Here is a 13,820-nt window from a genome sequence, read left to right as displayed (position 1 = left end):
AATAAAATCTATTACCTGTGGTGACTAAGAATACTATCGTAACTGTGTTATTAGGCTAACTAATGTTCCTGGGAGTGGAAGTACAGATAAAGCAATTGTTAAAATACTAACACTTCATTCAGGAATAGATTTAATCTGGAATAAAAAAATAAACACGTTTGGAATTATGTTCTCTTGCTGTTGGCTGTTTCGACTTATGTACGTTACTTAGAATTTTGAATCGTGCTATAAATTTCTTGAGTTAAATTGTATATGAGAACTCTAACGAAACACCGCCGCAATGTGGCAACGCGAAAAGCCAATAATCTGACGTGTATGCACTGATGAAAGTTGCGACAGGATGAGTTGTCGGAACTGATCAGCCATATATATTTGTAAGCCTACACAAATTTTCCAAACCATGGACATCATCTAATTTATTGTTCTGTCATTTCATTCCGCGAGAGGATAGGTTCCACAGAACCCTTCAGAAATTGCCGCAGGCGATGCGATTGCATCACCAGGGCGATGTATTGGTAATAGTTTTCAACTAGCAATAATCGCACCTCGGATAAACCTCATTGGTTACGATACTGCCACTGCGCAAAGCTAATGAACGAGGGAATACTTTTCTTATTAAAGCACCAATGAAATCTATTACTTGTGGTGATCAAGAATACTATTGTAACTGTCTTGTTAGGCTACTAATGTTCTTGGGAATGGAAGTACAGATAAAACAATTATATATTAAAATAATAACACTGCATTTAAGATTATAATATATCTGGAATTCAAGTTTCCTGGAATTTTGGATCGTGCTATAAATTTCTTGAGTTTGAATGTTTATGTGAACTCTAGTGAAACACCGCCGCAAGGTGGCAACACGGGTAGCCAAAAATCTGACGTGTATGCACTGTTGAAAGTTGCGACAGGATTAAATGTCGTGCATACCATCACAATAAAACAAAAAACATCAACTTTTACAAACCATGTCATCTATAACTGTTTGGCTTTGTTATTTTCGAGTTGCTCTGAAATAAAATAAGAAGACTTCACTCATTTACTGTTATGGCAATTGTTATGAGAATTAAGTTCAGTTATTCCTGTTGCAGTTTGCTACACTTTGGCGATCCTTTGTTTATGTTCTGTCAGTGGCGGCGCGTCAATAGGGCCAACCGGGGCAATGCCCCGGTTGTTTTTTCGGTATAATAAAAAATATTCGAAAATTACCTCAATATCGGTTGCACAGACTGTCTACACTAGCCATATTCTCCCGACATGGTTCATTTTTCGCTCGCAAAGCCTTCGCCGAACGTCGACGGGGCGACGCCGATTTTGCCCCGGTTGCTCATTGTATTTCGTATTCTCTCTTTTATCTTCCACTCGCCGCGTTTGTCTCGTTTGTTTTCTGTTTCTTTTACTAAATCATCGGGGCTAGCCCCGAAATTATGGCGACACAATGCCGACGTTTCTTACAACAACGTGTTGACATATTCACGCATTCCTTCTCGTTCGTTGGTTGCTTGAAGAGTTGATAGTTTCCTCGCCTTCGTTTTTGTCGCTTGTTTCACTATTTGAATCAGTTAGAGACCTTTAGTCCATTTGCTTTCGATTTTCCACATTCCTTTTGACCTCCTCACTTCTTTCCGGCTTCGCATTTCTTAGCCTTAGACATCATAATGAATAAGGTTGATGCACTACTTCGCACTCCGTTTTCGCAGCTGCCGCTGGAACAAAAATTAGAGGTACAACGTCTTGGGCCTTATCAACCAAAGAATTGTTCACTGGAACAATCCCATGACGGAGGAAAGCGTCGGCGTACATTCTGCGCAGAAACTTGGTATAAAAAACACGAATGGTTGTGTTACAGCGAGGACAAAAATGCACTTTTTTGTTTTAATTGCCTACTTTTTGCTACCGCCCGTGACTCACGTTGGTGTAAATTTGGTTTTAGAGATCTTAAACAGCTTTCCGAGCGTGCCAGGGATCATCAATCTTCTATGGAGCATCTGGACAATGCAGTAAAATACCGAACATTCGGAAATGTTAATATTGCAGCACAGTTGGATGAAGGACGCGCGGTTTCTATTCGTCGGCACAACCAAAACGTCGAGAAAAACCGCTATGTTCTCGGTCGATTGATAGATGTTTTGAAGTTCATTGGGTGTCAGCTTGTCACGAGCTGTCCCTCCGTGGGCACGATGAACGGGCTGGCTCTTCTAATAGAGGGGTATTTCTGGATATGGTGGAACACACCGCATCCCTAGATACAGTATTGAAAGATCATCTTGATGCCGCAACTGTTTCGAAAGGGACATCTAAGGATAAATAAAATGATTTGCTCGACTCAATGTATAAAATTTATTTACAACATTTGGCTCTGGAAATTGAGAATTGCCAGTTCCTTTCGATTTAGTCTGACGAGACAACTGACATCACGTGCGTTTCCCAACTGGCTGTGATTTTTCGGTTTGTGAAAGATGGTAAACCTACCGAGAGATTTCACAGCTTTGTACCAATCGTTGATCGCACGGCTTGCGGGATATCGGCTGTACTGAAAGAAGTGTTACAGCCTTACAACGCGAAGTCAAAATTGATAGCTCAAACTTATGACGGCGCGGCAGTCATGAGTGGGTCGAAACATGGTGTTCAAGTTTATATAAAAGAAGATTTTCCTCATGCGCATTTTTTACATTGTTATGCACACCAATTTAACCTCGTTATTAAAAATATGTGTCTTGATACCCCTCTCGTCCGTATATTTTTTGCAAATGTTTCGGGGTTTTCTTCATTTTTTTCCGTTTCGCCGAAGCGGTCTGACCTCCTTCGCCAGATATGCAGCCGCCGTCTCCCAGCTTGTGCACACGTTGGAACTTCCAATCACGCGTGGTGCAGGGCGTGTCCGAAATTAGGTCTGAGCTCATTGAGTGTTTCAATGGCATTCAGAGCTCTCCGGTTTGGGACGAACGCTCTGTGAGGGAGGCGGCATGTCTAAAGCGTCTGCTAGAAGATGGTGAGTTTTCATTTTTTCTCGCTTTTTTCTCCACAATATTCTATCACGTGGATGTATTATACGGCGCATTGCAGCCTAGGCTAATGGATGGAGCGTCTGTGCAGTCGTGTATTTCAGACTTCTGCGATGCTGTATCTCGTATCCGGGAAACAATAAAATACGACGACACATGGAGTGCTTCTTTACGCCACGGGCAAACAACGCCGCGTTTGATTTTGTCTGCAAATGAATGCTGTGACATTCTGGTGAGCCAAATAGGCGATCGTCTGCGCACTGAACACCTTGCCGCGTTCTCTTTGATGAACCCCAAAAATTTTTCAAAATTTGCACGTCAATTTCCTATCCATTTGTTGGCTACTGTCTCCAAATTTTACCCCATGATAAACGTGGGTAAATTGGAAAATGAATTGCGATGTATATACACCAATCAAACTTTTTTGAACATCACATCAACTTGCGCGCTCTATGGGTTCCTCATAGATAACACTCTAGTAACTACCTTTGCGGCGTCTGCAAAATTTCTGGACATCATTTCGACGACGCCTATTTCCTCCGCCGACGCAGAGCGAACATTCAGCACGCTGAAGCGTATTAAAACGTATCTCAGAAACACAATGAAGCAAGATAGATTAAATTCCTTGGCTGTTTTATCCATTCACAGAGACGTTATTTCTGGGATGCATGACTTTAATCAGCGCGTTATTGAGCATTTTGCTTCCAAGAAACCGCGGCGTGTTGCATATATGTTCAAGCAGTAGTCTAGCAGCATATATATCTATTAGTGAGCGACGCATGTCCTTATCTTTGCATTACCTTTCCTTTCTTCATAGTAACGTTTTAAACCTTATTTTAGGTTTCGTCTGCTTTCCTGAAGTTTCTGTTAATATGTCATTGTATTTATCTGGGTAAATATTGCCTTTCCTTTTGAAAGAGGTTTCAAAATAAACTATGTCTATATTTATTAATCCCTTGACTTGGACCGGTTTTAAAGACACTTTCTTATCGTTAAAAATTGTCGCGTTTGCCGATTGGTTGTTACCAATGGAATGGTTTTTATACTCATAAAATGATGGGAGAACTTACAGCGCTCATCCTGTCCCCGTAGATGGGGGGGGGGGGGGGCTTGGTCCCGCAGTAGCTTGCCCCGGTTGTCAAAATGACCACGCGCCGCCACTGTGTTCTGTCATTATTACATTATTGTTCTTTGTGTTGTGATCACTTATCATCGTAAAGCGATAACGGACTGGATTGGTTACGAGCTGTTACAAGTATTAGACAGGGTCCAATAAGTTTGGCCATACTTAGTGACTCAATGTAATTATGCTGCATGTTTTTGTGTTTAGGCCAAGATGCGTTTTTAGTTCCTAAAACCATAATTTTGGTCATAATAAATAAACTGTTACAACAGCAATTATTTGTCAATTTTCGTTTACGTGATAAAAATTAGTATTCACTATTCATTTTGTATAATTTTTTTACTATCGTTTCCTATCGTTCTTCAGCTTTTCGCAGTGGCCGTATCGTAACCAGTGAGGTTTATCCGAGGTGCGATTATTGCTAGTTGAAAACTATTTCCAATACCCCGCCTTGGTGATGCAGATGCATACGTGTCGTCAGTGTCAATTTCTGAAGAGATCTGTGCAACCTATCTATTTATAAGGTGAAGCGATAGATTGCAACGGTGTTTGTGAGGCTCCCGAACTTACCGAAGCCATTAGGAGTCATGTAGCCTGCAAAAGTCCATGTTTCCTGATAAGATTTATCTTTTTCCGATCTCTTTGATTTTAGTACTTCTTCCATATTCGAGTCTAGTTTGTACAGCTCGCCAATTCGTCAGCTGCTTATATTGCGCTTCCTTTTTTTTGACAAGCTTTAACCCTGAGATGGGCAGAGATTTTTTCATGGCAGCATTCAGAAAAATCTTTGTAAAGGGTCGCATTGAGAAAAGTTCATAGTTTTATCAAATGACCATTTCATACAATGTCCTTTAATTGAAATTCAATATGGCTGATATTGTTGAACCAGAGATGAAAAAGCATTACTATTATTTTATTATTTCAGAACTTTCAAAAAGAGTTTTAGATGGTTCAAATGAAAATGTTTACAACTTTCTCCAAGAGAAGCAGTGTCGCACACAATGTTTTGGTGGTCTGCAGTCCACCCAACCCTGCTGAACTAGACAGATTGTCGTTAAAATATCCATCACACTTCAAAGGCAAATATTATTTATCGAAATATTCAAATAAAATGGGTAATTTATACAACTAAACGCAACACGACCGCAACATTATTACTAAATTGATCAGAAATGAACAATTGAAGTCATGTTTAATGTGTTACATTCCGCGGTTGGAGTGTCATGAATATCAAAATTGTCTTCGTTTCAAAGTATGAAGACCACCTAGAATTAATTTGTTTATAGTTTAATTTGAATTCGTCACGGTTTGTGATGTCACAACATGATTAATCAGAATGGCGCCACTGACCACCACAGCGACTCTTTCTGACGACATAATCAAATTTCATGCAAAGCACCTTTTGTGCACCCGTAAATAAGCAAACTCACGGTGGTCTTTTAACATAAAAAGAGTTCAGTTATATATAATGTGTATATGTTATTGGTGTCATTATTCTATTTAAAAATTCCCACATTGTACGATGGAATAGTCATGGGAAGAAAAAGGTGGTAATGGGCGTTAAATTGCATGTGTTCGATCCACCTGTACGTAGCCAGGCAAATTCATAAGGCTCTGATGATCGTTTACGATTAAAAGTTGAACAATTGTAATGTTTTATTACCAGCAGTGCAATTTACGTCGATCGTAAAATACATTTTATCCCGAGTACATTATTGTGACACTAGGTGTGATCAAATATCATATTAAAATAATTTCATCTTGAAGGATACGAGAGAAAACACTGTTTATATTGTAGTGTTGGATAAAAGTCCTTGAATCGCGAGCAAAATTAGACCGAGTTTGAGTAAAGTCACATTACCTATATCACATTTTCGCAAGTTTTATTGCCTAATTTATTCAAGTCAGAACACTCCCGCGTCACCGGTCGATGGTGGCTTGAGTTGCAGAGTTCAGTCTGAATCATAAAGGTTTCGTCAGCAACCGTGGCGCGCATAAATCGAGAGCACACTGGCAAAAAAACGGAAACATTACTATCTAGCAATAACGAAACGTTGTTTTGTAAGCCTAACTAAAGTTTAGTCAGATATTTTCAATTAAAGATGGTATTTAATGGTATTTGTCACAAACTTACTGAACATGAAATGTCTGGGTGTTTTACTTATACAGTTTTAAATTTTGGGTAATCTCTGATTATTGTCTTGAAATTAATTGTAGAGCCTTCCGATAACGAATGCAACCCTCTCATTCTGACAACATATATCAACTATTTCACATTCGGTGAGCCATTTTTTATTTCGTTCAAAAAGCGGGCGTAATATCTAATACCTAAAATCCGCATATTTTCTCAATTAGTATTTTCTACGAAAAAATTCAGTCATATATTATTTTTATAATAAAATGAGAGTAAAGCACCGAATAACACTATTTACCAAGGTTTATTTTTATCGTATTTTGGTAATAAAGTTGTGGTATTTCTGATCTCCATCAGTGTCGGAACAATGTTCAACCGAATACCGGACTTTATTTTTTAAAGGATTATTACAAAAACAGTTGTACGTTTTTTGCGCTTTTTTACAAAGTAAAGAGTGCAACCAATTAAATAACCTATTCCGAAATGAAACTTTCGTCACATTGTTTCGTGCCCATGAGGCGTGATTGTATCGGATCAGTTTGAGTGTTCACAAACTTCTGCGAGCGCTACTGAGGAATTGGATAAAATGATCAACTACTGGGGTTAGCAAATACATCTTATTTCGAATGGCATGGTCAAATATTGTTCCCGCTAACAGTTAAAATCTCCTCCAGACGACAAAAAATTTGACTGCGACCCCCGGAAAATCGGCAAAACATTGGATAAGCCAATTACAATCATTTGCTTTGGACTATAATTGTGGATTACGTGATTTACCGCGCTATCTTTAGTGTACCTAAGCGGTGTTCAAAATCGAGAATTGAAATAAAACAATTCTCATTGACGAAGTACCAGACTAGTGATCTAAGAATTTAAAGAGCATTAATATAGATTTAAAAACTGCGGTTGGGTTGGCGCAATTCAATTTTATCTATTATCTGACTCTCCAACAAAATTGAAAGTTTGTATGTACAATTTTTCAAATACTTCATTGGCGGTCGAGAGAATTTCCTTTGTTTGCGCCACTAGCACGCTATCATAATCGGCGCAGAGTTAATCCCCGCCCGAGGGAAAAACATGAATGAATTTCGTCCTAATCTTGTGGTTTCTATCGCACTTTCCTGAAAGAGATACCACCATCATTGTCAAAATGCTTCGACCAATCAACTGTTAGAAACAGGTCACCTGATAAATCAGGTAAAACTACGTCAAAAGCTACAACGAATAGAAAAACTTTCATATTGTCACAAAAAGAAAATGGCGGATATACGTAACAGGTGAAACATGATCACTAAAAGCGAGATTGAATTTTGTATGGCTCTAAAAAACCATTCTTAGTAAAGTGTCACTAAATCCTAACAGCGAGAAGAACATTTCGTAACCCACTTGCAAATTAGTTACTAAAGATTAATATAGATATAACTACTTTAAATTTCAAATATATCTACTAGAAAATAGTTAACAACATAGCGTCTTCAGGCGTTTATTTTTTTAGGAGCTCAATTTTTTTAAACGAAGAATCTAATTTCCTACATTAAAGTGCTAAAAAATAAATTTAGTTTTGTTGCCAAGTTTTCAGCCTATGAAAAACATAAGACATTCAAAATAGAACGGAACTACTATTATTGGGTGTATATTCTGTTACATGGTTTGAAATAGTGATCACTCTTAATATCTTAAGAGCATTATTGAGTTCAAACATAGAGACAAACCTCAATAGCAACATCTTCAAAAACCTCTGTCATTCGAAGCGATTAAAAAAAGTACACTTGTGCGTCACAAGGTTCCGTGTCAAGCCCACCCATGAAGATCGGTCAACTTCATAAAGTTTTTCCCTCAGGCCAAAGCAAAATTAACTAATCCCATTGAACCGTCAATTACTGTGAAGGAATAGTGCATTTCGAAACGTTTTGAAGTTGAAAATTTGTCGATAATGTAAAAAATCTGTGTTTTTGGTTGAAAATTGTACAAAGCAAATATCATACAAGAAAAAGTTTTACTCATACATATTATTCCAGTAAAATATTGCTAATATAAAAAGTCTTCGTTTTGGCCTCAAAACTGTACAGAGAAAATATCAAATAATATACTACTTATGTAACTGTGATTCAACGGCTCCGAAAAATATTTTATTTCCATTTTTCACTTCTTTCTGTTCCATTTCCAAAATCTGTTCATTATTTATTTAAATTTTTCCAAAAACTTTCCATTTTTCCTTCTATTATTAAATTCCTAATAATAACGCGAATTGCATAATCCACAATAGTAATGAACCCAAATATATTTGTTTATGTTATAATCCTGTTTGACAAAAAAAAATACTGTTTTTCAATATAACCATTACTGGTTTATTATGATAGATTGCAGGCTAAGCTTCTTTGCGACAATGTTGATAAATAAATCAGTAACTGCCAAATTGACACAAGATATTGACATGCTGACATTGACTAATTATTATGAATGGGCGACAGGTCACATGTAAATCATGCAAGTTTATATGAACTAACACATAAACAAGCCTATTTTTAAAAATCATCTTTGCGAGTGGCTACTTTTAACCAGAATTAGTTACTGAGCGAATTACTTTAAAGGACAATTACATCTATTGACAATTTTCATTTTATTCAGATTGAGATCTGCAGCGCATTTCGAGCGATGAACTGCCTATGATTTGAATTCTGTTTCTTGAACTAATTTGCTACCTTGCGGCTTTACTGGGATATAAAACTAATATGAAATTAGAATTTAACAAAGTTATTGATTGGTCACACCAATCTATTTCCGCGGTATATGGAACAAATTCTATTCCAATACAACAGAGTTCGAATGAGTTAATATTACCATATTCGATAACAAAAAGCATTCGAAAATATAAATTCGAATAACTATTGCTACGGAAATGCGTTACAAAAATACCAACGTAGCGATATTTTTTCTTTTATTTTCGGCGTACCTTCACACTTTCACGCTTTAAGTCAAAGAAATCGGCTTATTTCATCGTCGCTAACACTGTATATTTGTATGTTTTGTACCAACTTCCTTGAGTAAAAGATAGTATGCAAGGCTATTCAATAATATGTTGAGGTATTTTAATTCTTCCGGTAGTGTGTTAGTATTGTAAAAATAGACAACAAACTAATATTTGGGATAGATTCCACAAGATATTCAGTTTGAGAACGATGATAGAATGATGATCGTTCTCTGATAAGCTGGGGCGATAGGTCAGGTATTATATATTTTTCAGCTTTTTTGTGGTCAAACAAACAAGTGAGATGTAGGTATGAAATTGGCCAATGGACAAAACAACAATTTTTTAATAATAATATGGAAGGAAGACAAGTTGTATATCCAATCACCTAAGTAATTTTTGAAAAATATGATAAAAATAATATTTTCTTGATATAGAAAATTAAGTTTGTTTTGTAAGTTAAAACACTAACGATTCCAAATTTTGTAAAAAAAAACGTTTCTTCATTTTAAAATATTTTGATGTAAACATTTCTCTAAATGTTTCTGTATTTTATTGAATTCGCATTTTTTCAAGAATAGCTCGCCAATTTATTCAATTTAATTATTTAGCACAGGGGTGTGCAAACTACGGCCCGCGGGCCAACTGTGTCCCGCAAGAAAATATTGTGCGGCCCACGCACAAGTGCCAATTTTGAATGGTGTGCACGCGAAAAGAGTTTTAAGTTTAGTTATTCTGGTACGTGCGAGCAATTCCAATTACTTTGCATCGCAAAGCCTATACCAGTACGCCGGTGCCACTGTTATATTATTAAAACTAGCTAGCAAAAACATGGAACTACTATAAATCATATCTTGAAGAAATGTGCGGCCCGCGGCTTCACCCAAATTACTTGAATCTGGCCCTACTGTAATAAAGTTTGCACACCCCTGGTTTAGCAGACTGGTATAGTCATTTGGATATTTTTGTGGCAAATAGTAATGGGCCATTTGGCTAAGCGATTTAGTCCCTAAAGCAAGGATATATATTAAATAATAAAAAATAATACATAACACATAAAGCATGTTTGCTGATAGCTATTTCATAAAAAGTTACTTACAAACTTAGTGAATTCTGTCGATCATGAATACATAGGACCTCACAGAAGCTACGATTAATTTGATATGTTTATGGTTCATGTCACAATATTATTAGTGATCACAAGCTTGTGGCAAATCGTGCCTTATGTTTGTATTCATGAAATGTAACTCTAAAAACTGTTTGTTTTGAGTTCGTCTCGCTAATTTTTACTTTCTGGGAGGTAATAGGATTTAAATCACCGTGGGAGGTCATAATATACAGTAATAGACAATTAACCATAATTTTAAGCTGCTACATCATTGATAAAAAAACATTCAGTTGAAGTGTAAAAAGTTCAGAAACTTAATTATTGGCGTTAACCACAGCGTATGGGTAAGATCAAGCAGTCATAAATTCGCATAAGTCTGCAGCAAGAAGCTTGAATAAAACAGAATGGTCATTTTTATTCATGCTACAACATCCTTGCATCATACGCATACAGATCCACTTGCGCAAAGACATAGAGCACGGACATGGAGTTAGTCTCGCATAACTCCAACTGATATTTACATTTTCGTAGTTGCCAATAAATCTTAACCAGTATTAACAGCGATAGCATTAGGTTTTTCGAAGGTAAAATGTGGTTGGAGTTTTTTTTTTGCTTATCGCATTTCCAAGGCGAAGTGGCGTGAAACAATGTCATCATGTCATGGGATTATGGTTATAGTGTCAACATTATCCGGACAAATATGCAAACAGGATTATGACAGCTACAGGAATTGCCTCGTTAGTTGTTATTTAAACCTTTACAATGGGTGTTCTAAAGATAACGAGAAATATGACAAACTTTCAAAAAAAGGCAAACATTATCAATTTGAAGCGAGTTTTCTTCAATTTTGAACACACCCTTTTGGATTGAAGTCTCAGAAGTGAGGGTTGTGTTTCGGTCAAGCTCAAGTACTCAAAGGCAGAAAGTAGAAGTTGTATTTTTAATTTTATATTTTTAAAATAAACTTATTAATATTCCGCGCATCTTTGTATGGTCTTTATTTGCGTTTGGGTATATATTTCACAAAAATTTAATTTTGTTTCAAAATAGTTTTCAAAATGGTTTTTGAGTTTTATTTATGAACCTGTTAGTGAGATATTTTGCAAATTTTGTTGAAAACGTATTACGAGTAAAGAATGTTTAAGAATTAGTAAAATAAAGTTAATTGAAATTGAAAACTTAAGCCGGCCGAGGTTCAATTTTGTAAAAACTATTACAAAAGTTGTTAACAGAATATTTAAATCCTTAGAATTACCAGATAATTACACATCAGCAAATAATAATTATTTATATTTAATAGATTAGATTGAATTTGACATTTTGAGTTCAAAATTCTTTACATCCCTGTGTTCAATCAAGTTGACTCTAATATAATATATATTTTTTTAGAATTTACAACCAAAACTGTTTTGAAGTTACAATATTAGTGTAATAAATTATAATCATCATAATTCTTTAGTTCATAAGTATTAAACACTTGAGATATGCCATTAATCATGTCGACATGACTGCTAACCCGGTCAGCAAAGTTGTGGGTCAATATTTTAAGCTGAAAATCCTGATTAATTTGAAATAAAAATGTCCGGTATGAAATGAATATTTACAAAACATTATTTTGTAATCCGGAAATATTTGAGTTGATATAGTTGTAACGACAAACTATAAACCGTGGAGTTTTAAAACGTGTTTGGAGATTAATATACTTATGTTCATACTTACTATTCGAATCCAAGCGCTTCAACTCGTATATTTTTTAGGCCTGTGCATCTGATAACCTCTAGATTACACCCAATAAATTCAACCTGAATTGCAGTAAGCTAACATTGTTGCTAAAGATCGCTACGTTATTTAGAAACTGATATTGTTCTACAATTTATTTTGTAAAATTTAGCGGCTTTTAAAAAAATACCAAATTTTAGAAGTATTGCATTCCATTTAACAGTTTTTATTCAAAATAGCTGTTTAGAATTAAGATCTATTTGAATAAATAAATTAACGTATAGAAAAATGCTTCAATTATTGTTTAAAATCAAGTGTAAGATATCGATGTGCAAATTATCAATTTCAAATTATACTTATATATGACAAATTACTGTATGACAAAAATGAAATAACGGATTACATTTCAACTGAAACTACAAAACGTGTACCCAAAACCCGCCATTTTGGTTGAGACCCCTCTTTATTGCTTCTCACGTGAGAAAGACCAGAATTCGTTTTTCGTCTGTTTATCCTTCGAGCCTAAACTTCGCGGTGGTCTTATCGTGATGTAGAATAAAATGCTTGTATACAAGAAACGCCTTGGATGAGATATACGTACATTTTACACTTTAAGACTTTCTGGTCTGTAAATTCTAACTATAAACCAAGCTAGATACATAGGTAAAAATGAAGTTACGTACTGCCCATATCTGACTAGACAACTCGAAACTAAAAAAAAAATTACAGAAATAAATAGAAGACAATTTTCTCCATACGAGAGCAATAAGATGAAAAGTCCAGCCAATTTAAAAAGTAAATTTTCAGACTTAGATAATATCGGACTGAGAAAAACCATTTAGCCTGTCGTATTGGATTGTTATCTTACACGCAACAGGCCTGTTGTAAAGGGTCATATATTTTCTCCATTTTGTTTTGCTTTTCTGTCGAAAAAACGTAGAATGTTCAATTTTAATTCAGTGATAGACCAGCAGCTAATATTACAAAAAAAATAAAAGTACTGAAAAATTGAACGGTATCACAATCCAATTTTCTTTTTTGGCCAATGAAGCAGGTTTCTGGTAGTAAATTACAAAAAGCAAAAGTTCTTGGAAAAATAGAATAATCATTTCGATATTTTAGAGCACGCCATGCTTTTGTTACTAAATTGTTGACTACCCAACTATTTAAGTATTGTAAAAGATAAATTCCAAATCCAAACATTGACAATTTGTGAATGTACTAACTAATTTCAAACATGGGACCACGTTAATTAGAGATTAGTTTCGTGTTTCTTCATAATCCGTTAAAAAAACAAGACAAATTAGTAAGCTATGAACCAAATCTTGTACTTAATGATTTAGAGGTATTTACGTAACATGGTAGAACAAATGAGGAATATTTAATAATAATATGAAATTGCGGACGAGATGAAGGCAGGTAATGGCAGTAATTAAATTATAATAAGTGTTCTTTTAGACATGCTTAACTGTCTCGATGCGATTGTAGCATTGTAGAGCAGTATTGCGAGCTCAGTGCAGGTCGGTGTCGATGATTTGGGTATAAACAAAGGTCGTTGTGAAACTTTAGTTATATGGTTTGAATACTTAGTAATGGGGTTTCTACAGAGGGATCTTTCATACAAATCCACCGCCACTAATTTCGAAAACACATCCCCGCCACGTTTTAAAGTAACAAATTAGTAATTATACAGTTGGGGTTAGGAATGATTTGAAAATTTGAACTTGTAGCGCAATTTGCATTCCTAACCCTAATCGTATAAT

At 35.6% G+C, this 13,820-nt stretch overlaps 2 non-coding genes across 2 annotated transcripts; one reads left to right on the top strand and one right to left on the bottom strand.

Annotated features, from left to right (window-relative positions):
- Positions 1 to 451: 451 nt before the first annotated feature.
- LOC120327320 (U4 spliceosomal RNA) lies at positions 452 to 590 on the bottom strand. The gene has a single exon (XR_005567523.2). It is a non-coding gene; the product is annotated as a U4 spliceosomal RNA (small nuclear RNA).
- Positions 591 to 4,492: 3,902 nt separating this feature from the next.
- LOC120327317 (U4 spliceosomal RNA) lies at positions 4,493 to 4,637 on the top strand. Its single transcript, XR_013475270.1, has one exon. It is a non-coding gene; the product is annotated as a U4 spliceosomal RNA (small nuclear RNA).
- Positions 4,638 to 13,820: the final 9,183 nt, after the last annotated feature.

This window comes from Styela clava, chromosome 4 (assembly GCF_964204865.1).
Source record: "Styela clava chromosome 4, kaStyClav1.hap1.2, whole genome shotgun sequence".
Taxonomy (NCBI): Eukaryota; Metazoa; Chordata; class Ascidiacea; order Stolidobranchia; family Styelidae; genus Styela; species Styela clava.
Note: the sequence above shows the minus strand (reverse complement) of the source record. Positions and strands in the feature narration are given on the sequence as shown.